This window comes from Canis aureus, chromosome 15 (assembly GCF_053574225.1).
Source record: "Canis aureus isolate CA01 chromosome 15, VMU_Caureus_v.1.0, whole genome shotgun sequence".
Classification (NCBI taxonomy): domain Eukaryota; kingdom Metazoa; phylum Chordata; class Mammalia; order Carnivora; family Canidae; genus Canis; species Canis aureus.
Genome location: NC_135625.1, coordinates 63,129,563 through 63,154,676, shown reverse-complemented (window position 1 = coordinate 63,154,676; position 25,114 = coordinate 63,129,563). Strand labels below are relative to the sequence as shown.

The window sequence follows — 25,114 nt, the reverse complement described above, 5'->3', positions numbered from 1 at the left end:
ATTTCAGATCCACTATGTAGTTCATCTTGAGTACTCACTGTTTGTTGAGGTGTAAATAAAAAGCCACAATAAAAAGCATCATTCAAGCCTCACTCATCCTAGCATCCAACAATGAGATATCTGCAGGGTGACCAGATTTGCAAAATTAAAAAAAAAAAAAAGAGAGAGAGAGAGAGACTAACCATATACTAGAATCTCTAGGGATGCTGAAAAATATAAACATGCAGTAGTTTTGCAGAATTAATACTTCTGTGAGTTTTCCTGTAAGAAACAGGCTTTATTAACTGCCTTTTTTTTTTTTTTTTACATTATCCTTTTCGTTTTTATAGCATTAGCTCTAGGCTAGAAAATAGTATTAAATATCATTTGCTGTTTTGAACCTCAGCTTTTCCATGAAATCTTGAGCTTTTTTCAAAGGGGATACTTGTGTTAAGGTTAGCAATGTAAATTTTAAGCCAAATTAGATAGGCAGAAGAACATGATTCTTGATATATTGATGCATATTTCAGATGATTCTCTTATTGTAGAAATCTTTAATATTCTCAGCATCAAGGTTATGTGTCTTATAATGCAAACCTGTTCTGTCAATAGGCTCACATCTGCGGACAGAAGTATTTGTGATACTAAGAGGGAATAGATCATTATGGATGATTTTGTATAATGAATTTTTATTGTCCTATGTGATTACCATGAAAACTCTTTATTCTAAGTTTAGCCAACTGAAAATGTCACATTGTTCTACTGAAAGTTGGAAAGTTATTTAATCAGTAACTTCACTGTCATAGAACTTCTCACTTGCTTGTAATTAGGCATTCAGGTGCCACCAGAAAGGTCATTTTGTTGTCAGTTCAGTGCCTAGTGCTGTGTCTGGCACGTAATTGCTTAGTAATTATAACCAGTGAAAGAGTGAATTTAATATGATTCAAATTGCTAATTAATACCAAAGTAAACTGGTTAGGCACATCTTTTGTAGCTGAACTCATTATCAGGTTTTATTATATTTTTAGGAGAGTGTGTGAACAGCTGTGTTTTATCGCACATCTTAAAAATAAAATAATCATTGACAGGAACTGCTGGAAATCTTGGGTGAGGAAAACCACATGTAGGAAGTCTCATTTCAGAGGGGGGAAGGGTCCTATTTTGTCCATAGTGTGAAATAATGTAGATTTTTTTAGCTGACTGAAGTTTCTCATTGCATTAGTTTCCTGCAATGAATTTGATTCGAAAAAGTTTCATGCTGGACACACACCAACTATATTTAATTTGTGTAAGAAATGAATGCTAGGTCAGTCTGTATACATGGAAAGAACTATAGGTATCTAAGAGTAACATGGAGTGAAATGGTTAGATAAATCTCATTTCCAAAAGAACTTTTCTTTAGGTTATCTATATGTGTTTTCATATATATCTCCAGGATAATTCTTGGCTCTCTGGAACCATTAACCATTGTAAAGAGTGGAACTGTTAATAAGTACTGAGGAAAGATAGAATAGGTTTTTTGTGATTCTCACAAAGAAGCTATGATTTTTTGTTTGTAGTGTCCTGTTTTGTGTTGCTCGTCTTCTAAGTAAAAGTAAAAAAAAAAAAAAAAAAAGGTATTGGGCACCTGGGTGGCTCAGTTGGTTATATGGATTTGGCTCAGGTCCTGATCTCAGGATCTCAGGGCTGTGACATTGAGCCCTGCATCAGGATCCACACTCAGCAGGGATTCCGCTTAAGATTCTCCCTTGGGGGATCCCTGGGTGGCGCAGCGGTTTGGCGCCTGCCTTTGGCCCAGGGCGCGATCCTGGAGACCCGGGATCGAGTCCCACGTCGGGCTCCTGGTGCATGGAGCCTGCTTCTCCCTCTGCCTGTGTCTCTGTGCCCCCCTCTCTCTCTCTCTCTATCATAAATAAATAAAAATTAAAAAAAAAAAAACAAAAAAAAAAGATTCTCCCTTGGTCTCCTTCTGCCCCTCCCCTTACATGTATGCATGCATGCTGTCTCTAAAATAAATAAATCTTCTTAAAAAATTGGGTATTGAGGAGGAGGTATTGACACTTGTTTTGATGAGCATTGGTGGTTGTATGAATCATGGAATTCTACTCCTGAAACTAATATTGCACTGTATGTTAACTAACTGGAATTTAAATAAAAATTTGAAAAGAGAAAACAAAAACCAAACAAATAAAAAGAAAAAAAAATAGGGAAACTCTGAGTTTGAGTTGCTGATGTTAACAAAAGTATAGAGCAGCCTTCAGAAGGGCCTGGGATGGAAGGCAGTATTGTGGCTTGGGATTTGAGCAAGGGCCAGAGGCAGCGTGCCTGCTCCTCTTTGTCCCGAATGTGGGACATTTTCTGTAACTTTCTGTAACAAATCTAAAGATTTGTGAAGAGCAGAAATCATGGGGTGAAACCCAGGCTATTCTATCAAAACACAGACAAATTCGAAGTCTGTTACACATGTGTAAGTCTTTTATATAAAATCGATGATTTATCTTACCTGAAGACTTCTGGAAAGTAGGTATTTCCTGAGATTTCTTTAAGGGGAAAGACTATTTTGAAGATTTATTACTTTTGCAATGTTTACTTGATGTATTATGCAATTTTTTTAAATGACTCGAGAAGGGATTCAAGGGAGATTAAAAGTAGAGAAGATTATAAATGTATTTTTTCTTTAATACCTCATGAAGTTTCAGTGATTTTTCTTGGTTATAGGTCTTGGTCAGTTTTAATCCCTGCCTGTCCCAGCAGTTTGTGTACTCAATTTAATCTGGAGATATAAAACAAATATGTAGGTAGGTAGAGGAAAAGGCAGATAGGACAGTAGCCAGTATCTAATTTTTCTGTAACTACCAGAGGTTATTGGCATTTGTGAAAAGATACTGCTCTCAGATTTCTATTTTATTTTATTTTTAATTTTTATTTATTTATGATAGTCACACAGAGAGAAAGAGAGAGAGGCAGAGACACAGGCAGAAGGAGAAGCAGGCTCCATGCACCGGGAGCCCGATGTGGGATTCGATCCCGGGTCTCCAGGATCGCGCCCTGGGCCAAAGGCAGGCGCCAAACCGCTGCGCCACCCAGGGATCCCTGCTCTCAGATTTCTTAACTTTTTTTTTTTTGAGTCTTTCTCTTCCAGTAAATGTCTTTGTCACCCTGAAATATGTGATAAGTAGAGAAAAATCGGAATGTTTGTATTTGAAGGATTCTACTTATATCTTGTGCAGATCAGTTATTCTCTCCTTGGGGTCACTATGCTTACCAGGACCTTCAAAGGTAATAGGAGAACTCTGAATTACATAAAATTAAAAAAAACAAAAACTAATAAAAAATCTGACATTCACTTACCTGGGATGAGGTTTTAGATGGACCATATATCAGGTTTCTAGGCATTTGACTTCTTAACATATATCATTTTTAATGTGAGTTCATGGCTTTTCTGTCTTTTCCATTTGATCCATAGAACATGGTGGCCATGGGAATTAGATTATGAATAGATTATCAGATTACACTGATGCCAGGTACTTATCTACAGTGTAACACTCTTTTCCTTTAAAAGCAGTTGGTTTTTATCACTTGATTTCTCTTTTTTAAGTTCTCTGGTAACCTTCAGATCATGCCAGGGTATGAGCACTGTATCTGGTTCATTTCCAAGGAGGCTTTAAAAAGTTGAAAACATTTTGACAAATCAGGCAGATCTTTGAGGTTAAAAGGAGGATGCCCACGAAGCATACATGAATGGAAATAGAAACAACGCCTTTGATTTTATAGCATCAGTGTTTTCCCTTCTGGTTTATTTGTAATTGATGCTTGCTGAGGACATTCTAGGTCAGGCCTTGCATCCAAAGCTGGGATGTAATGGTGGGCTCTCAGGTGGCTACAGTTGAATTAGGGGAGCATAGACTAACTATGCTTCATGAGGTGTTTCCTCATGAAGGCAGCTCAGATGCTCTGAGAGTCACAAGTCCTTAGAATAAGCTCGCTCATCTTTGTTTCTTAAGTACCTGAAATTATCATAGTATTTGATTGACTGTACTTTGGTCATGTTTGTATGCCTTATGCTTTCTTTTTTGAAATAAAAACACCTTATATAAATCAGTTTTTAATAGAATTCTGACTTGCTTTACTAGTTAAACTGATCTTGTGCTAGTAATTGCCATCAGTTTTAAAAATTTTTAAAAGATTTTATTTATTTATTCATGAGAGACACTGGGAGAGAGGCAGAGACACAGGCAGAGGGAGAAGCAGGCTCCCCATGGGGAGCCCGGTGTGGGACTGGATCCCAGGAGGCCTGGATCATGACCTGAGCCACAGGCAGATGCTCAACCACTGAGCCACCCAAGCTTTCCAGTTTTAAGTTTTAAATGATGTAGAAGTCTGCTGTAAAGAACCTTGCTTTGACAGTTTTGTTGTATTACTCCTTTCCTTTATAAACTGTGTATGCTAGGAATTGGTAACCTCCTTTTAACTGGTTATTTGAAGTTGAGCTCACCCAAGGTTAGAAAATCTGTATTATATAAGGTGGTTTTTTTTTTTTTCCTTCTATTCCCATTTTTCTATTCAGTGGGATCTCTACCTCATTTCTGGTGTCCAGTGGGATTATTCTCAAAATAAGAGAAATTGAATACGTGCTATTTTTAGGTGTAGATTGATTGGTTTGCTTTAACATACGTGGTATCAATCACTTGTTTTACTCTTACTACATCTATTAGTATACTTTATCCCTATTAGAGGGATTTCCATGGAAACATGTTTTTTGATAATTACCTTAAAATTTTAAAATTACCGGCCCTTGGACGCCGCCGAGTAAGCATCGTTAAAGTCTCCCTTCCCACTGCCGTCACGTCTAAGTTAGTCTCCCAAAGAGCCTGAGCAGCTGTGGAAGCTCTTCATTGGAGGTTTGAGCTTCGAAACAACCGAAGAGAGTCTGAGGAGCCATTTTGAGCAATGGGGGACGCTTACGGACTGTGTGGTAATGAGAGACCCCAACACCAAGCGCTCCAGAGGCCTTGGGTTCCTCATGTACGCCACTGTGGAGGAGGTGGACGCAGCCATGAACGCTCGGCCACACACAAGGTGGACGGGAGAGTCGTGGAACCAAAGAGGGCTGTCTCCCGAGAAGATTCTCAAAGACCCGGTGCCCACTTAACTGTGAAAAAGATTTTTGTCGGTGGCATTAAAGAAGACACTGAAGAACATCATCTAAGAGATTATTTTGAACAGTATGGGAAAATTGAAGTGATTGAGATCATGACTGACCGAGGCAGTGGCAAAAAGGTTTTGCTTTTGTGACCTTTGACGACCACGACTCTGTAGACAAGATTGTCATTCAAAAATACCATCCTGTGAATGGCCACAGCTGTGAAGTAAGGAAAGCCCTATCGAAGCAAGAGATGGCTAGTGCTTCGTCCACCCAAAGAGACTTAAGTGGTTCTGGAAACTTTGGTGGTGGTCGTGGAGGTGGTTTTGGTGGGAATGACAACTTTGGTGGTGGTCGTAGAAGAAACTTCAGTGGTGGAGGTGGCTTCGGTGGCAGTCAAGGTGGTGGTGGATACAGTGGCAGTGGGGATGGCTATAACGGATTTGGTAATGACGGAAGCAACTTTGGAGGTGGCGGAAGCTATAACGATTTTGGCAATTACAATAATCCTCAAATTTTGGACCTATGAAAGGAGAAAATTTTGGAGGCAGAAGCTCTGGCCCCTATGGTGGTGGAGGCCAATACTTTGTCAAACCACTAAACCAAGGTGGCTATGGCCGTTCAGTCAGCAGCAGCAGCTATGGCAGTGGCAGAAGGTTTTAATTACTGCCAGGAAACAAAGCTTAGCAGGAGGGGAGAGCCAGAGAAGTGACAGGGAAGCCACAGGTTACAACAGATTTGTGAACTCAGCCAAGCACAGTGGTGGCAGGGCCTAGCTGCTACAAAGAAGGCATGTTTTAGACAATACTCATGTGTATGGGCAAAAAACTCGAGGACTGTATTTGTGACTAATTGTATAACAGGTTATTTTAGTTTCTGTTCTGTGTAAAGTGTAAAGCATTCCAACAAAGGGTTTTAATGTAGATTTTTTTTTTTTTTTGCACCCATGCTGTTGATTGCTAAATGTAATAGTCTGATCATGACACTGAATAAATGTGTCTTTAAAAAAAAATTTTTTTTTTTTTAATTACCTTAATGCTTCTATTATAGCTGTCTCTGGAAGGGCTAGTCCTGGTCCTTTTTTTTTTTTTTTTTTTAAGACTCAGTTTCTACATACTGTGTTTTGTTTTCTCTCAGGCCTCCTATCTCACAGCTATTTCTTTGTGCTTGTTTATTTTTTTTTCTTTGTGCTTGTTTAATGATTGATTAAAAAAAGTGGACATTTGTTCCTTTTTTGTACATAGCCTAGATTATTATTTATTCATTTTGCAAACATCCTCTCATCCTTTAAAGTCCAGCACCAGTGCTGCCTCTGGTGAAGGAAGGTTCCCTTACCTTACCTAGGTAGAGTGATCATTTTCTTAGCATTCATATTGTTTTTCTATTACTTATAAATGTCACCTTATCCATCCTTGAGGAAAAGCACCTTGAAAATGGATACAAAATGCTTTGCCTGAGGGTGTTTTCTCTTCTCTTCTGTGAGACTAGCCTGGGAGGGTAGTGATTGTAGGTCATGTTGGCAATTTCTGGAGGCCATTGTTGATCTTTAATGCTTTTGAGATCCTGGAAATCCTCCTGCCCTGCTGGGAGCCCAAGAGCAGGTACATGCACAGGGGATATCTGTTGCTCTCTCTTCTGATTCTTCGGTCCTCAGCCTTGGTTTTAAATGATGTAGAAGTCGGCTTCTGCTAAACTTGAACTCTGTCACTCATTTCTTTCCCCCTCTGCTCTCTGACTCCCAGATGCTTATTTTGTATTTCCTTGTACAACTAGTTAGAACTGAAGTTTTCATTAATCTCTTGTTCTTTCCACATAGCTCATGTGCAAATGTATCACCTTTTGCCTCTATGATTTTATGCCTTTGATGGTTGAGGTGCTAACAAATGTGTCATTGGAGTATATCCTCTTTATTCATTAAATTATTATGGTAAAGTACATCTTCTGTTCTATACAAGAGTAGAAAATTATGCAGTTCAGCAGTACTCCTATCTTTTGACATTAGTGTCTAAAGAGATTTATCATATATTCTTATTATAATACTCTTAAAGCTTTAAAATAATTTTATGAAAACCGTAGATTAACTTTATTTTTGTGATATGTAAATGATTTCTTCTTTAAATTTCCATCTTTAATTATAGAAATATGTGTGCATTATAAAAATTTAAAACATCATGGTTTGTAATGAAAAAAAATCAGTTCCTAGTATCTATTTACTATTCTCCTTATTGTTTCATGCTTAGATTTTTGCCTTTTTAACTATTTCCTATGAAACAATTTTCATATGTATTTTTCAATATCAGGGTAATAGATGAAACCAAATAAGAAAATGCCCCTAAAATGATGAGTGCCAGGCCATATGATTCTGTATGCTTCATGGCAGGTAGTGTAGACATTTTAACTGCCTGTTGGACTTCATTGTTTATGCCACTAAGGTCTGTGTCCTAATTAGTAGATCAGCTTTGTTTTGTTTTGTTTTTAGATTTATTTATTTGAGAAAGAGAGCATGTGCACACAGAGAAGTGGGGCAGAGGGAGAGAGAGTCTTTAAGCAGACTCTGTGCTCAGCATGGAGCCCAATGCTGGACTCTATTTCAGGACCCTGATATCACAGCCTGAGCCGAAGCTAAGAGTTGCATGCTTAACTGACTGTGCCACTTAGGTGCCCCTAGTATGTCATTTTTAGATGTGACCAGAAAATGGCTTCCAGGTTAGCAAAGCTACTTATGTTTTATATATAATATGCATATAAAAACTACTGACATTTACTCCATGTTTAATATTTACTTGTATCTGTGTGCACACGTAAGCTTTCTTTTGCCTGATGTTAAGCCTCACTGGAGTGATCCTGATGTGTGGTTAATGAGAGCTGTATGAGCATGTTGTTGATAGTTACCCTTGCTCAGGAGACTGAGCTGCAGCCTATGTAGTGTGGTATCCTTGGTGAAACAAAGTACAAGGAAAAAAGTCCCAAAGAATTCTAGTTCTATGCTAACTAGATGGGGTAAAGCCTGGAACACATCAGTAGAACATCCCCTCTGGATAACTCTCCAGGGGCAAATGCAACATACTGCATTTCTTTTCTTTCTATTCTTTAGATCAAGGTACTCGGGAGTTAGGTGGCCTTCCCTGAAATGCAGATTTGCCATGTTCATCAGCAATTCCCAGCAGTCTGTAATGAGAAATAAAGGTTTCTCTTTGGTGGTTTTTCTCTATTTCAGTTCAGAATACAGCTAATCCATTTAGTGTGAAAGACTTCTGAAAGAACATGCTGGAGAAGCCACCAGAGAAACATGGTGGAGTTGACATTTTCTACCCCATTGTATCATGTGTTGTGCCCTTCAGAATCTAGAAGCATTTATTTTTACCCAGATCCTACTTTAAACCCTATATACTGTTGTGTGGTAGATAAATATTAGTGTCTCTGTGTGTATTAAGTGTTTGTCCTCCTTTGCTTAGTGGCTTCTCCCTTGTAAGAGGGTGTTTCAAGGCCAGCTACATCTGGAAGTTTATTTAATCGAGTATAGAGGAGTTGAACATTTCCATTGGTTAGTATTTGTATATAATTATAGATTAAAAACTAACTTGAACTCTTCTGTAGTATTAGTCTTTGGGGGAAGCTGAGCCTCTCTGAGCTTTTAGTTTTACAAGAATAGCTGCTTGGAATCTTTGGGAAGAAGCTGCCACTGGGAGGCAAAACGATAGTGAGAGGGTCTAACCAACGGGTTCTTTACCACCTCACTGGAAGACCCATTTAGCTGAGAGAAAATCTGGTCCACATTCTTTCCATGTCTAGCTGGTGATATTTAGCCAACCTGAATGGGGCACCAGAGGAGAAGACCTTAGGGCAAAACATTTGTTTAAGCTACTACAAGAGGAAATATTCTATTTTTTGAACACATTCAGTAGAACTGAACAGTGTGAATCATTTAATGGCAGATTCTTGACGGAAATAGTGACACCTTCTAGTAAGGCTTCATTGTGATCTAAATAGTTAATTATGAGTTTAACTTTTAGGTATAAGCTGGTTATGACTACCTGGATAGGTAAAATAGCATGTACATTTTCGTTCCTTGAGTATATTGGGGCAAAGGCCTAGCAGAATGTTCTCTGGGAAAATGCTAGGCTTTAGGTTTTCAGATTTTAGTTAGGATGATCTGGGAGGCATCTGTTCTAGTAATGAGTAGCTTAGTCATTAGACTTAAGAATCCTGTAATAGTTAAGCTTATCACAGTTTATTGAACTACCAAATTGATACCATTTGTGTCATTTTCTGTGCTTAGTGTTTTGCAGAACTTATGCTTTGAGCACATTTAAGTGAACATTGAGCCAAAGATCCAATGAGCAATTTGCATACTTCGTTCAGGTCCATTAAGTAAAACAGTTATGTACAAGCTGTGGTCCCTGTAAATAAGGCTGGCAGAAAAGATCTGTCCCAGTCATACAGAAACATTTGGGAGACTACAAAAAGATTATTTGATATAGAAGACATTTCAGTATATTAGTGGCATAGCACAAAATCCGTTTTGTTTGATATGAGACCGGAGACCTAATTTTACCACTCCTATCTCCAAGATGATGGTCCATTTCTATTGAAAGAGATCTTTTATCATTCTGGGTATTATAATACAAATATTATCAGATACTAAAGACCTCCGTTATTTTCATTCCCAAGATTCCCTCCTAAGCTTTGTGTTATTCTAGTAACCATAATAACATAATTTGTAACACAGTTTCAGTACTTGATATTTGAAATACATCTGGGGGGTGCACCTGGGTGGCTCAGTTAAGTGTCCAACTCATGATTTTGTTTTTTTGTTTTTTTTTAGAAAGCATTTCTTTTTTTCTTTCTTTTTTTTTTTTTTTTTTTAATGATAGTCACAGAGAGAGAGAGAGAGAGAGAGAGAGGCAGAGACACAGGCAGAGGGAGAAGCAGGCTCCATGCACCGGGAGCCCGACATGGGATTCGATCCCGGGTCTCCAGGATCGCGCCCTGGGCCAAAGGCAGGCGCTAAACCGCTGAGCCACCCAGGGATCCCTCAACTCATGATTTTGGCTCAGGTCATGATCTCATGGGTTGTGAGATGGAGCTGCGTGTCGGGGCTCTATACTCAGTAGGAGTTGGCTTGAGATTCTCTCCCTCTACCCCTCCCGACACTCATGTTCTCTTTCTCTCTCTCTAAAATAGATCTTTAAAAAAAATATTTGAAATACATTCATAAATCTGCTGTACTTCCTAATTCATGGTACTTTATGTAAACTGCTGCACTTGGTATTCTAAAGAAAGGTCATTTTTAAAGACCAACCTTCATAGCATTACATTTTCTAATATGTTTACTAAAAGGCAAAAAACTCTTACATTACTTTGTTTTTTAATCCGTATTTTTTTTTGAGCATGGTCTGTGTCAAGTGATGTGCAAAAACTGGGATACCAGTGAGAAAGACACAGACCTTTTTCTTAAAGTACTTATAATCTAGTGTCTGATGTACCCATTCCCAACGTACATGTCAGAATTGTCACTGTAAAGTGTATTACTGTTAGGGACTGATTTGTTTTCCCCCAAATCATCTGTAGAGTCCCCAGTGTGATGATATGTGGAGATAGTCGAGGCACCTGGGTGGCTCAGTGACTGAGCATCTGCCTTTGGCTCAGGTCGTGATTCTGGGATCGAGTCCTGCATCAGGCTCCCTGCAGGGAGCCTGCTTCTCTCTCTGCCTGTGTCTCTGCCTCTCTCTCTGTGTCCCTCATGAATAAATAAGAAAATCTTTATCTTTTTGTATTTTTCTTTATTGGAGTTCCATTTGCCAACATATGGTATATATTTAAAGACGTAGTTAAGATTACATGAGGCTTTAGGTGGAGTCTTAATGCAATAGGAATGCTGTCCTTACAAGAAGACGACACACCAGGGATGGTGCTCTGAGAAAAGGCTATGTGAGGTTGCAGTGAGAAAAGGTGCTCATCTGCAGCCATGGACAGAAGCCTCAAGAGAAACCAACTCTGCTCACGCCTTGACCTTAGACCTCTAGTCTCCAGAACTGTGAGAAAATAAATTTCTGTGGTTTAAGTTACCCAGTCTGTGGTATTTTGCTATCGAATCCCTAGCAAACTAATGCAATTATATACAAGGCTTCTTGGCAAGTGGATAATTGTTCAATTTTCTCGTCTCTAGAAATAGCATTGATCTCAAAGGTCTTGTATTTATAAGCCTGGTGCCAGGGATTCTTATAGGCAGTCTAGATCTTACTGTAGTATGTTGTAGTTTCAATCCATTACTGGTAGGCATTGAACCTCCCCTGGATTCAATGCTAAATAGCCTCAGACTGAAACTGATACTCCTTGTCTACAGAGGATATTTTAGTAACTTCAGAAAAACAATGAAAGTATCGTATATGTTAGGTATTAATTCGATGGATATAAATGGATTTGGAAAATAAATTCTGTACATCTTAAATATGGAAAAAGTATAAATCAAATAGAGTGAAACAAATTTTTTTTTGAGTGAAATAAATTTAACTCAATTACCGGTGATTATTTTGGGCATTAATTTATTACCTTGTATGTATGCATTTGCTTTTCTTGTAAAACCTCAATTAGAAAGTTTCTTTGCATTACTTTGGGACCATTATACCTTCAGTCTGGATATTTTTGTAGGTCATTTGACCTCAAGGCCAACTTAAAATGGATTTTTTTCCTTCCTCCTTTATAGGATGTGGTATTTATGAGATGTGGCTTGTTTGCAGTATGGTAGCCAGCTCTTTTGCATAAAATATATTCATTGAGTAGTACATAATGGGTTGCAAATCCCACCATGGGACTTGGTGAGAATGTTGATACTAAATAAAATCATCTAAGGATAGAAGGATGTTTTAGATGAGGGGGACAGTAGTTTTTAAGAAAAAACTTAAGTATGTTTATAAAGAAAAGTTGTTCATGAGCATACTTTAGTTTGTTTTTATAGTTTTGTGCTTCTTGGTAACAGACACGTAGCTTTTTTTTTTTTTTTTTTTTTTTTTTTTTTTTTAAGATTATATTTTTAAGTCCTCTCCACTGGTGCAGGGCCCGAACTCGCAACCCCATGATCAAGAGTTGTGTGTTCCACTGATTGAGCCAACCAAGTGCCCCCAGACATACAGTGTATGATAAAAAATGTTTTGCTTTTTAATAGGTACATTAGAAAAATATCTCACCTTTCTTCACTCTCAATTCCTGCCTCCCCCCGCCCCCATACACACACACACACACACACACACACACACACACACACACTTGGGTAGTTTTTGTGAGGTGAATAGACTCATTGATGTAGCTGTACTGGAAAAAATGATTCAGCAGACTGTCCAAGGATGGTGAATGATGTGGGTTAGTGAAAAATCAGCCAAGGTATGTTTGCCAAATTTTCATCTTTTAGAAGTTACCTGCCTCTCTTCTTTCTATGTAACTTAGTAGTGAAAACGGGAAAAATACCAGTGGTAGTAGTTATTTCCTCCCAATAAGTAATAAATGAATGACTGTAAGAATTGAGCGTTATAAAATGTTTTAAATTCTTTCACCTTGCAGTTGAAATTTATAGGTAAGTGATCAATGTGTAAAACATATTTCAAGGTAGTGGATATTAATGGGAAAATAATAGAATCATCCAGAATATTTGTTTTTGAGACTATGATTCTGCCATTAAATAAAATTGTATTATTTTATGCTGAAGATCAAAGTGTCAAAAAATGTACCATCCCCTCCTGTAGTCCATCATTCCCTTTAAGAACACAGGAGTATTTTGCTTGCTCAGTAATGTGATTATGTTTTTGGGATGTTCTTGAAAGTTCACAACAGAGACAATAGAGGATAAATAAGGTACAATGAATTTTTTTCAGCCGTCAGCAGCTTTTGGTTATGTTAAAAAAATAGATTGGTAATATTATTTCAAATGTACTTAACATTATCAGCCTGGATCATTCATTGGACAGGTATTTATTGAATATATAACTTATCACTGGTCACAAACCAAGCCAGTCTTTTTGCTTAATGATTACTTTATACATGTTGTTTATAACGATGCATGTGGTGATTTTGGTGCTCTCCTTGGGGTTCCACTGGCACTCACTCGTCATGCACTGCACTGTGCATTATTCCTGTTCAGCAGCATATAGAATATTGCAGAAATAATAGAAGGGGCAATATCTTTGTACTTGATGGAAATAGGCTGGATTTGTCACTTCGGAGGGAGGAGAAAAGATAAATATAGACTAACATTTGTATGAATATGATTGTACATAGAAAATGCAGGGATCTTGGGGATCCCTGGGTGGCTCAGCGGTTTGGCGCCTGCCTTCAGTCCAGGGCATGATCCTGGAGTCCTGGGATCGAGTCCCATGTCGGGCTCCCTGCATGGAGCCTGCTTCTCCCTCTGCCTGTGTCTCTGCCTCTCTCTCTCTCTCTCTCTCTCTGTGTGTGTCTCTCATGGATAAATAAATCTTAAAAAAGAAAAGAAAAAAATTTAGGGATCTTGAGAAATAAAAATACGCCATCTTCAACAACTCTATATTTATGTAACCCAGTAGATTTGTTTTCACTTACTATATGACTTATCCGTGTCATTTGCTTAAATTTACCACATTCTCCTTTGCTTTGATTATGTAGACAGGACTATTGGTTTTGTTTTTTCTTACTTTTTAATTTTTTAAATATCAATTACTACCAAATCAAAGACTTAGAGAAAATACGCTTTTAATCCTAACATTCAATTAGGCCTCTGAGGACTATGCTCCAAAACTCTCATTAGTTGAATAAAATACCATCTCTTGTTGGAAATAGGATAGGAGTATTGTCAGTTGTCATGATGTTACTTACCCATGGAATACTGTTTCTAGTTTTTAAGGGACATTTTTTAGCAGTGGCCTCCATAATAACTTGCATTCCATTTGTTCCCTTTTTATCTTGTCCAAGCAAAAGTATAACATGTGAATGAATGTTACAAGTTAGTCTAAAACTAGCATTTTTTTTCCTGAACAAATTATAAGCATGCTTTAATAACTTCCCAATATTTTCTTGGAGAGGCGAATTGTTTATGTTCTCAGAGTATAACAACAAATCAAGATATATCAGCTTTCTGGGTTTTAAAGAAACAACATTCCTTTCCTCCAGAGGAGAATAATAAATAGACCAAATGGGCAGACTTTTTTCTCTTTTTGTAAATAGAAAGTAATCTTGTCATATTTAACAGTATTAAAGACATTACATATGTTTAGTCAAATGTGGTGTGGAAATGGTTTGGAGGTCCTACTTGCAGAAAATGGTTTTTCTATCATGTCTATGACATCTGTTAACTCTCCATAAGCACACAGCTATGAACTATTGTAGCTAAGCATAATCCTGAGAGGCCTTCTATGGTAATTGGAGACATTACCATTCATTCAGTTTAACAAAACTGAGGTTGTGGTATGAATGTGTATATTTTATTCTTTATTAGCCTCAACTCGCACTTAAGTTTCTAGAAGGAAGATTAAGCCATGTAATACCTGTATTCTTTGTTAAAAACAAAACAAAACAAACCTCTGGTTACAGCAAATTTTGATGAACTGTGAATCCCTGCAAATGAGAAATTTTTTCTGCTGATCTTACTTTTGGGGGTTTGACATTTAGGATTCACAACTTCTCAATCAGTATGAAAACAACTTGGTTAAGATTCTGTGCATTCTATTTCTTTTCTCTATCCACATTTGAATGTTGGTCTTGGTACTCAGAGATCTTTTGCCATTAAAGTGGGTAGTTATATGAACTATATGGTACTTATTATATCAGAAATAGTCACTAATTATTTTATATGAAGATTTTTATACTTGTTAAACAGTGGAACAAACTGAAAGTGTTTATGTATTATTTAATATTTGTTTCAGTGGGGGCAGCCCCCGTGGCCCAGCGGTTTAGCGCCACCTTCAGCCCAGGGCCTGATCCTAGGGACCCGGGATTGAGTCCCACGTCAGGCTCCCTGCATGGAGCCTGCTTCTCTCTCTGTTTATGTCTCTGCCTCTCTCTCTCTCTCTCTCTCTCTGTCTCTCATGAATAACTAAATAAAATCTTAAAAAAATTTTTGTTTCAGTGTAGTATCGATAACAACTTCATTAGCATTTCAATTTTAGAATGAATGTAAAATTTCCTTGTGCCTACTGAGCATTTTGGGTTTCTCTTAAACAATTTTATATTATTATACAGTTATTGATGGTGTCTTTAAAAAAATTTAAACGGTGAAATAACTAATTTTACCTGTTTTATATTCAGTTTTGAATCAAAAGTAAAAGACGACGTATTCCTTGTGGTACACGGATAGTGTCACATCAGTAAATTTAAGTAGTATCTTAAGCAAAAGTAAAAATTATTAGTTGCATTTGTTTCTTCAGTTTTTTTTTTTTTTTTTTTAATTTATGATAGTCACACAGAGAGAGAGAGAGGCAGAGACATAGACAGAGGGAGAAGCAGGCTCCATGCACCGCGAGCCTGACGTGGGATTCGATCCCGGGTCTCCAGGATCGCGCCCTGGGCCAAAGGCAGGCGCTAAACCACTGTGCCACCCAGGGATCCCTGTTTCTTCAGTTTAATGAATGATACCAACACAGTTCTGTAACTTATTTTAATGCAAATCAAGAAATATGTTTGCACAATAAGTGAAGAAACATTACTAAGATAAATATAGCAAGTGTTTACAACTATGGAATAAAAAATTATAAAATTGAATGAACTTAAAAGGTATATATAGGGGAATGTTTATCACCAAACTTTCTTTTGGTTATTGTCTGTATTGTTTCTTTTTCTTGAATGTATCAAGACAGCCTTAACCTGATGTCTGATTGATATTAGGATCATCAGATGAGGAGGTTATTACATTTGCCTGAGTAATTGGTTACTATCACCATCTTTATTTCGTTTGGTCTTTCCAAAATGCTCATTTTTCAGCTTTGATATCTTAAGTAAAAGTGAGGAGACACTGCTCCAAAACAACGTAATCCATATTTACTGCTGTTTTCATCTTCTTATAAATCCAGTGAAAAGATGTTTTTTTAAAATTAATATTAATTAGATCCCTTTCACGAAGATGGCGCCGAAGGCGAAGAAGGAAACCCCTGCCCCTCCCAAAGCCGAAGCCAAAGCAAAGGCTTTGAAAGCTAAGAAAGCGGTGCTGAAAGACGTGCACAGTCACAAAAAAAAAGAAGATCCGCACGTCACCTACATTCCAATGACCCAAGACCCTGCATCTCTGAAGGCAGCCCAAGTATCCTCGAAAGAGTGCCCCCAGGAAAACAAGCTTGATCACTATGCCATCACCAAGTTCCCCTTAACTACTGAGTCAACCATGAAGAAAATAGAAGACAACAACACACTTGTGTTCATTGTGGATGTCAAGGCCAATAAGCACCAGATCAAACAGGCTGTGAAGAAGCTCTATGACATTGACGTGGCCAAGGTCAACACCTTGATCAGGCCTGATGGAGAGAAGAAAGCATATGTTCGACTGGCTCCTGACTATGATGCTTTGGATGTTGCCAACAAAATTGGGATCATCTAAACTGAGTCCAGCCGGCTATAAATCTAAATATAAATTTTTTCACCATTAAAAAAATAAAATAAAATTAATATTAATTAATGAAATTAGTTGTTTTTCTAATGGCTTCTTCAAATTTGCATGATTCTTGCCCATCATTTATTTATTACCCTTGCAACTTGGCATGATTAAGATCTTACTTTGGCACTTTTGATATTATAACAGATGATGGTAATTTTAATTTTTTTAGTAACTTTTTAAGTAAATAATAAGTTGCTATTTTAAACTATTTTTAAGTAACTATTGGAAACTTTCTCCAATAAAATAACTATCATGTTAATACTACTGAAGGAAATTAAAGAATTGAAAGACATATTTTTACCCAGGATTATTTAGTAAATATGTCTGTAGATAACCAATTTTGTAAAGGGAGAAATGCAGATATTTCTCACTATGCCAAGATAACAAAAATAAAATTCCCGTGTCTGGATGAGAACATTTTCCAATTTCAAAAATTCCTTTATTTTTCTTTATTTTTTTTTCCCTCCGGGAAATGGCATCTTTCCTGAACAAATTTTACAAGGATGAATGAACAAATGTTTCTTTGAGCTTTTGGAGATAAGCATTATATAGAAGCAAATAAAGTCAAGGGACTTTTCCTGAGATTTAAATTCATTAGCACAGCACAGACAGCTACCATAGAAAGAATCAAGGTTTTAAATGGACACATTAATGTCAGAAGTGGAGGCTGTATTTATTTTTCCCTTCAGTATTTCCCTGCTTCCAACTCCTTTGCCACCTCTGCCGACACATAAAGCAGTGCTTTTTAACTGTATCACCTCTTCCCCAATTTTGCTTTACAATTATACTTGGAGAACAGCAATAGATAATTTTAATTAAACGGTATGGAAGTTTTTCCAGGGGGAACTACATGTAATAGGATTGTTTTAGCTGTTAACTTTCACTGTTGGATTAAGATTTGTTTTCAAATTGCTAAGCGGATGCTCGCTGTATTATTAGCCTGAAATATGCTTTCTACTGGAAATTTATGTGTTTGTCTCTTAGCACATTTGGAACTACCTTATCTTTCTCTTAAAATCAGAACTTCTGTGGTTTTCACTAAGGCTCACTCTTGGAAGCCATCCATACCCACCTGCCGCCTTTTTTTCAACCTTGAAGATGTATGGAGGTGTTGCCAGTTTTCTGATGATGATGCTTTGTTCTTAGCCATTACTCGTTTCTGCCCCCAGCTAATCTCTTCTGGGTACTATCCTGTCCTACTTGGTTGTAGTTGGTCTAGGAATTATTTGCCTACCAGTGAGGATTTTCAATCGATAGCTCTTCTGTATACTGTCTTTAGATTAATTTATTCTCCCTTTGCAGAAGCTTTGCATATGTCCCCATTGCCCTACAGGATCAAGTTCATCTTCCTTAGGCTTTTGTAGGCTTCTGTATTTAACATTTCTTTATATCCTCACCCTTACATTTGCTGTCTTCATGAGTAGATGTTTAACTTTTTGAGGGTAAGGTCTTTGATTTTTATCTCTTAAAAGTGCTCATGTAACACCGTGCGTGTTGTGGAGCATTAAAGATGATAGAATCTCTACCGTTTGTGCCTCTGCTTGCCTTCCTGTCAGTCTTGTCATTCTGCCTCTGCTTGTCTGTCTGTGCCACTTTGTTCATTGTTATCTCAGGTCCTGCATTTCCCATCTGATGTTTTCTATCTATTCTATCTGACATCTTTCCTCACTTTTTTTTTTTTTTTTTGTAGGCACATAAACTCAGTTTCAAGTCCTTTTCTTGATTTCCAGGATTGAACAACCAATTTTTTTCATATCATTGTCTTTCTGGGTTCTTGATAATATGAGAGCTCTGTTTATTCTATGACAAGGAAAATTATCCTTCTAGAGTATAAAGTATTTTAAAGAATTTAAAAAGTAAAAAGCGAGTTCTTCCTCATGTATATCTTTGTATTTCTGATTACCTTACATACAATGATAAGTTAATATTATACGTGATAGCAAAGTTGACATATAGAATCATTAAACAACTAACCCAAATATGATTTTGACAGCTCAGATATCTTAGTTCTGCCACCTGGTAGCATGACAGATCTCTGTAGACGTGATGCAGTCGCTTCAGAAGATACCGTTAGTTCATTAAACAGTTAAATATAGAGTTGCCATTTGACCCAGCAGTTCCACTCTGAGGCGTATCCCCAAGAGAAAAGAAAACACATGTCCTCATAAAATCTGTATGTGACTGTTCATGGCACCATTACTCAAACTAGCCCAAATGTGGAACAATCCTAATGTTCATTAACAGGTGAATGGAGAAAAAAAAGTGCTCTGTCCATACCCTGGAAAAATGTATAGCCATAAAAAGGAATAAAATACTGCTATCTGCTACAACAAGGATACACCTTGAAAGCAGTAAGCTAAATGAAAGAATCCAGATACAAAAGACCACATACTACATAGTTTCATTCATATAAAATGTCCAGAATAAGTAAATGTATAGGAACTGAAAATATATTCGTGGATGCTTACAGCTGAGGTATGGGAATTTAGGGGAGAATTACTTAAAAGGAATGGGGTTTCTTTTTAGAGGGATGGAAATATTCTAACACTGATGACAATGATGGTTACACAACTCTCTAAATATTCTAAAACCACTAAATTCTTTAGTGTTGGGATCCCTGGGTGGCTCAGCAGTTTGGCGCCTGCCTTTGGCCCAGGGCGCGATCCTGGAGACCCAGGATGGAGTCCCATGTCAGGCTCCCTGCCTGGAGCCTGCTTCTCCCTCTGCCTGTGTCTCTGCCTTTCTCTCTCTCTCTCTCTCTCTCTATCATGAATAAATAAATAAAATCTTAAAAAAAATAAATTCTTTAGTGTTAATTTGATGGTAGCTGAATTATATCTCAGTAGTTACAAAAAATGATAGACATTAAGGTGTAATTTAATATCTTCTAATCTTTATTTTCTAATAGCTTTTTTTTTTTTTTTTTAAGATTTTGTTTACTCATTAGAGACACAGAGAGACAGAGACAGGCAGAGGGAGAAGCAGGCTCCCTGCAGGGAGCCCGGTGTGGGACTCGATCCCTGGAACCTGGGATCAATGTCATGAGCCAAAGGCAGATACTCAACTGCTGAGCCACCCAGGCATCTCTATTCTAATAGCTTTTGATATTTGTCTTGATTAGGATGTTCTCTTTTCTTACGAGCTATAATTTATACCAAACTTGTCTCCCACTCCATCCTCACTTCTGGATATGTTCATGCAGTTTGGGCTGTTGGTTCTGAAATGTGACGTGCATCAGAGTTAACTTGGCGGGTCCCAAATACAGCATTTCAGACCCATTACGTCTGGGGTTGGGCTCAAGAACTTGCCTGACAGTTTTTGACAGAACCCCTCTGGTCTGGTTTGAGAACTAGTGCTTTATGTCTTACAACATCATTTTTTTTTTTTTTAAGCACATTTATTAGCTTCTGAAGCTGGCCTTGGTAGAACTTAGGTTTTAGCTTTTAGCTCTAGGATTTCTCTTGTTCTGCATCTCTCTTTTACCAGTGAGAATACAGCTTATTAGTATTCTATTTAGTTTCCTTTTATGAGTACACTTACCCCCCACACCTCTGCCTAATGTGCTTGATGTTTGAGTGAGAGGTTCTTATTTACTATCCAACTTTATAATCTTGATTTTCCTTAACGTTTGTGGCACTATTTTCTTTGTACATCTGCCTTAGAAAGTTCAGAAATCGTATGCTTCACAAAATAAAAAATTTTGAGCAGAAAAAAATCTTATAAAGTGATACACTTAAGAAGCTAGACACACCATTTTTTGGTGCACTTTACTATTCTTAATATTTGTTTTCATTCCCAGATTAAAGACTGGCTTTAATTTGTTTTAATTAGAACATTCTCATTTGAAATGTTTTCACTAGGTAAGCTTGATATGGAAAAGTGTGACAAAGCATTCATTATTAGCAAATTCTTAATGAAAGAAACTGCTTTGGAGGAAATTTATCTTCTTGATTTAAAACAAGCAAACAAAATATTTTCTGAAAAGAAATATCCTTAGGAACTGTCATCACAAAGTCCTTAAGCCTCTTGTCCAATGTTAAGAATTAGTGATGGTTCAAAATAGTTATTAAACTAATAAATGAATGAGCCATCAGCTGGGGATCTGGCAGGTTGCTGGGATTACAGATATGATGAGACCCTTGCCTTGAAGGGATATGTGCATTGTAAATCAATCAGAGAGGACTTACTTAGCATTTGAGATTTACCGGTGCTGTGTAAGATGCTTGAAGGGGGTCTGAGAGGCATATAAGGAAGGCCCTGCCCTTGAGAGTTTTTAACCTGTATTGAGATGAGACCCAGCACAAGAGATAGCCACCTGATATATGTAGTATATTGAGTAGTAGTGACTATGCATGCTGTTGGAATTAAAAAAGGGATATTGTGGATTGAGCTGGAGATGTCTGTGGATGATGCACATGCATCAGGAGTTCATTGAAAAACAGCTGCAAGCAAAAATGTCATCTTTGATAATAAATTGCAAGGAGATCAAAAATGATGTTTCAAAAAGAAAAAAAAACAAGCTAGAATGTAGAATTCTTTATTGTACTGATGTGGAAGGAGCAGCTGTTAGCTATCAAACTGAGGATCCTGATGGATGCTGGCCAATTTAGTGCCCCTCTTTTGCCTACTGTGTTGTTAGAGGGCCATTGGGCTTTGGCTGGCACCATAGAGTTTGGGGAACTGTCTGGAAGAGCAGAAAAACCTAGAGGCCAAAAAATGGACAGCATACTTAGAATGTTTTACAGTGTTGGAATAAGTAATGCAGAATTTTATTTAATGAACAAAGGTAGGAATATAATGAAAAATATAGTAATACAGAGAATATTAAAAGCAATCTAATAGTTTGTGCTTATCAGCCACATGTGAGCATTAGAAAAGTCTTAGGTCATTATGACCTTAGGAAACTTTCTTATAGCTCTTCTGAGCCAAAGAACTGGATTGTGTCTCTTTTATATAATGGTAGCAGTAACCTAGACCTGTATGGGGAATGCTATGTGCCTCAGGTGGGCGTTTATACGCTTAAAACTCTGATTTTAATTTAAAAATTCCTTTTGCATTTTAAATATTCTATGTATGTGTATTGAACTGTAGTTAAATTTTTTATTGATTGTTTTATTATTGCACTAACATTGGTCTTGCATTGGGTCTTGTGCCTTCAGATTTATAAGAACATCTCACTTGATTTAGGCAGATTTTTAAGTTGAGCCCATATGTTTGCTGAAGTGAATTAGTCAATAATTTATAAGCATTATGGGTATGTACATAATATATATTTGTCTTTTTTCTACCTTATTCCAAAAATGATTTAATAAAGAAATTTAAACTTAACCTGCTTTTCAACACTGCTGATTAAATATGTATAAAATATTTATCTTACCCATAAAGACTGTGTAATGATGTTGGACCCTTATGTCATATGTGGTAATATTTGCAAATGTATAAGAGACAAAAATATAAAAAATAAAAAAAAATTAGACTCTATCTTTGAAGCATCACCAAAGGAGAATTGCAAATATGTGGGCATAATTGAAAACACAATGTCTGGAAAAGGAAGTAAAAATGGAAAACGTGATTAGTTATCTCCTAGAACTTAGCCTCATTGTCTTCCTCTTTTGGATCACTTTGCAGAAGAGCTGTTGTTGTCTTGTGCTTTTTTTGGCATAATGTTTTCTATACTATTAAGATTGCTGATGAAGCAGTTTTAAAAAGAATGCTACACTGTTGGCTCCCAGACTTTTTGTTCCAAGTTGCTGTATTCAGAAATGTGAGTTTTAATCTTTGCAGAAAGTTCATAGAATGCTCTCATTGACACAATCAGGATTCATTTTCCTTTCTCAGATGCTTCTCAAATGGCTTATTGATTGAAATGGTGAAATTTTCATGGTCCAAACATGTCACTAAGAGTAACAAGCCAAGTTGATGCATGTGTAGTTAGTGACAACTATGTCACTATTACCACCAGGCCAACAAGTACTGATTTCATTAATTAGAACACACCCTAATTTCAAAATGTTAAGATATAAAAGGAATGTGTATATTATTATTCAGTGGTGTGTATAGCTAAACTTTTTGGTTGCTCAGTACTCTCCCTTTTTGCCAGTTCTCTCTCTCTCTCTCGCCCTTCTTTCTTTCTGTCTCTCTCTCTGGTAAGAGTTCCACATGTCTTTAGGGGGATTGCTGCACCCTCACCCTAACCATGTAGTCTTAGGAGGAGCTACCAATCATATCCCAGCCATCAAGTATGATCCCCCAAGGTATATCCACTTATGCAAGGATGGAAACATGACTCAGTCTGTCAGTATTGTTTGGAGTATATTTTTAAACTGGTGATAGCTAAGCCTCTCTGCTATTGTCTCCTTGTATGAGAGATAATGAGTTCGGTTACTCTTGCAGCCATATGTTCTGGTTTAGGCTGGTGGGGGAGGGGACAAACTCTTTGCAGAAAGCTAAGAAGCTAATAAGAGTTTTTGCAAATAAATTCATCTCTTTTACATTTAAGGTGATTCAAGTTGAGATAGCCCTGACTGTTAAAGATTTGTCTTTTAAGATTTCATTTATTTGATAGAGCTCCCACGAGTGGTGGGGAGGGGCAGAGGCAGAGGGAGAAGGTGCAGCATACTCCCTAATGATGAGGGAGCTTAAAAAAGCAGGGCTCAATCCCAGGACCCCAAGATCATGACCTGAGCCTAAGTCAGGTGCTTAACCAACTGAACCACCCAGGTACCCTCTGACCACTAAAGATTTTGTAAAATATGATTTGTCTTTGTTTAGTGTTCTGTCTTTACAGTGAAACATAAATATCACACCAGCCATGAAGGTGATTGTGATTTTTGTCTTATGAATTTAAATCTAACCAATCTTAGTTTTCTCATTAGCTTTTGAGTTCTATAACTAAAGATTCTTTTGCTCCTGTTTTCAAGAATGTTACCCTTGTAGTAAATGGGAAAGAAATAACCTCTTTATCAATAAGAGAACTTTTAGATTAACCATCTTGTAGACACAGTTTTTGATGTGGCGCTAATAAGGGAAAGTAAACATAAAACTGTTAGATGTCTGAATTTGTTTTCCAAGTAAATAATTGAGATTTTAAGGATTGCTTACTGGTTGATCATCTGGTTTACATTTGATTTTTACTAACATGTTTAACTGAGAGGAAGAATCATTTTGGAATAAGGAATATTACAGTTTTAGCACTCCCAGAAATCTGAAGTATGGAGCACTCCAGTTTACACATGGGACATTTGTTACATCAAGCTTCAGACTACTGCGGATGATTACTCAGGAGAATCAATAGTCCCATTAGATGTGAATTTTAATAGTAATATTTATATGCAATTTACACAGAATCTACCTGAACGTTAAAAACTAGACTTTGCTAAAAAAAAAATTGCCATTTTATTGTCTTTGATTTCTTTCACCAGTATTTTATAACTTTTACCATGCAGAACCTTTCTGTGCATTTTTTGCACTTATACCTAAGTATTTTGCTATTTTTGAAGTGTTTAAAAGTGATAATTTGTTTTAAATTGGGGTTTCCACATGCTCATTGTCAGTATATGGAAATGTGTTTGGATTTTATCTGGGGTTGAAGTCGTCCTCATGTCAAAAATTACACTATTTGTTCCCATAGGAAATAAATGAACCACGTAAATGACTTTGTTAATAAGGTAAAATCTTCAAGACTTTTTTTTTGATAATTTTTGAAGTTTTTGTATAATTTTCAACCACATCTAATAAATCTCTTTAAATATAACTTTATTTTTTTGGGGGGGGGGGAATCCACAAAGAAAGTATTTGCCCAGAGAAAATAGTTTTCTAAGGAAGTGAGTGATAGATACTGATTTTGAAATGCACTTACAGCCTAATATATGCAGAAACAATAATTGAAGCTTAATTTTTCTGTCAGCTATTTTTTTAGATGAAACTTGTTCTGATGATTTGCTTAGTTTTAAAAGTCAGCTTGACCAGATTTGCCTCTAAAATCACTCAGTATATTCCTTTTAAATAGACACATTACCCGTAATGATTTGGACAACTAGTTAATGGCATTTAAAATGAACTTACACATATTGATTTGCTTATTCAGTCATCTGTTTAAGAGCATATTTAAGTAAATTCAGAAGTCAGAACACACAAATTCATATTTAAAGTCTTGCAGTGGATTTATGTGTTACTTTCTTAGTAACCTCAGGTTTGCTAGTAATTTCGTTATTCTCTGATAAGGTCTGCCTTTATTGCTTCATGTTGACTTTGCTGCCTTCACACAGTATTCACTACCACTCTTTACTGGTTGCAGAGTTACAACCACCATAAATAAATAAAGCGTGAGGAGAAGGAAGACACAGAATAGTCAATTTATTTTCATGCATTTTTGGTTGCCG

General features: G+C 36.9%; 1 protein-coding gene across 7 annotated transcripts in view; it reads left to right on the top strand.

Annotated features, from left to right (window-relative positions):
* Nucleotides 1–25,114, top strand: part of TPK1 (thiamin pyrophosphokinase 1) — a 325,016-nt gene that overhangs the window by 63,425 nt on the left and 236,477 nt on the right. The window lies entirely within an intron of this gene.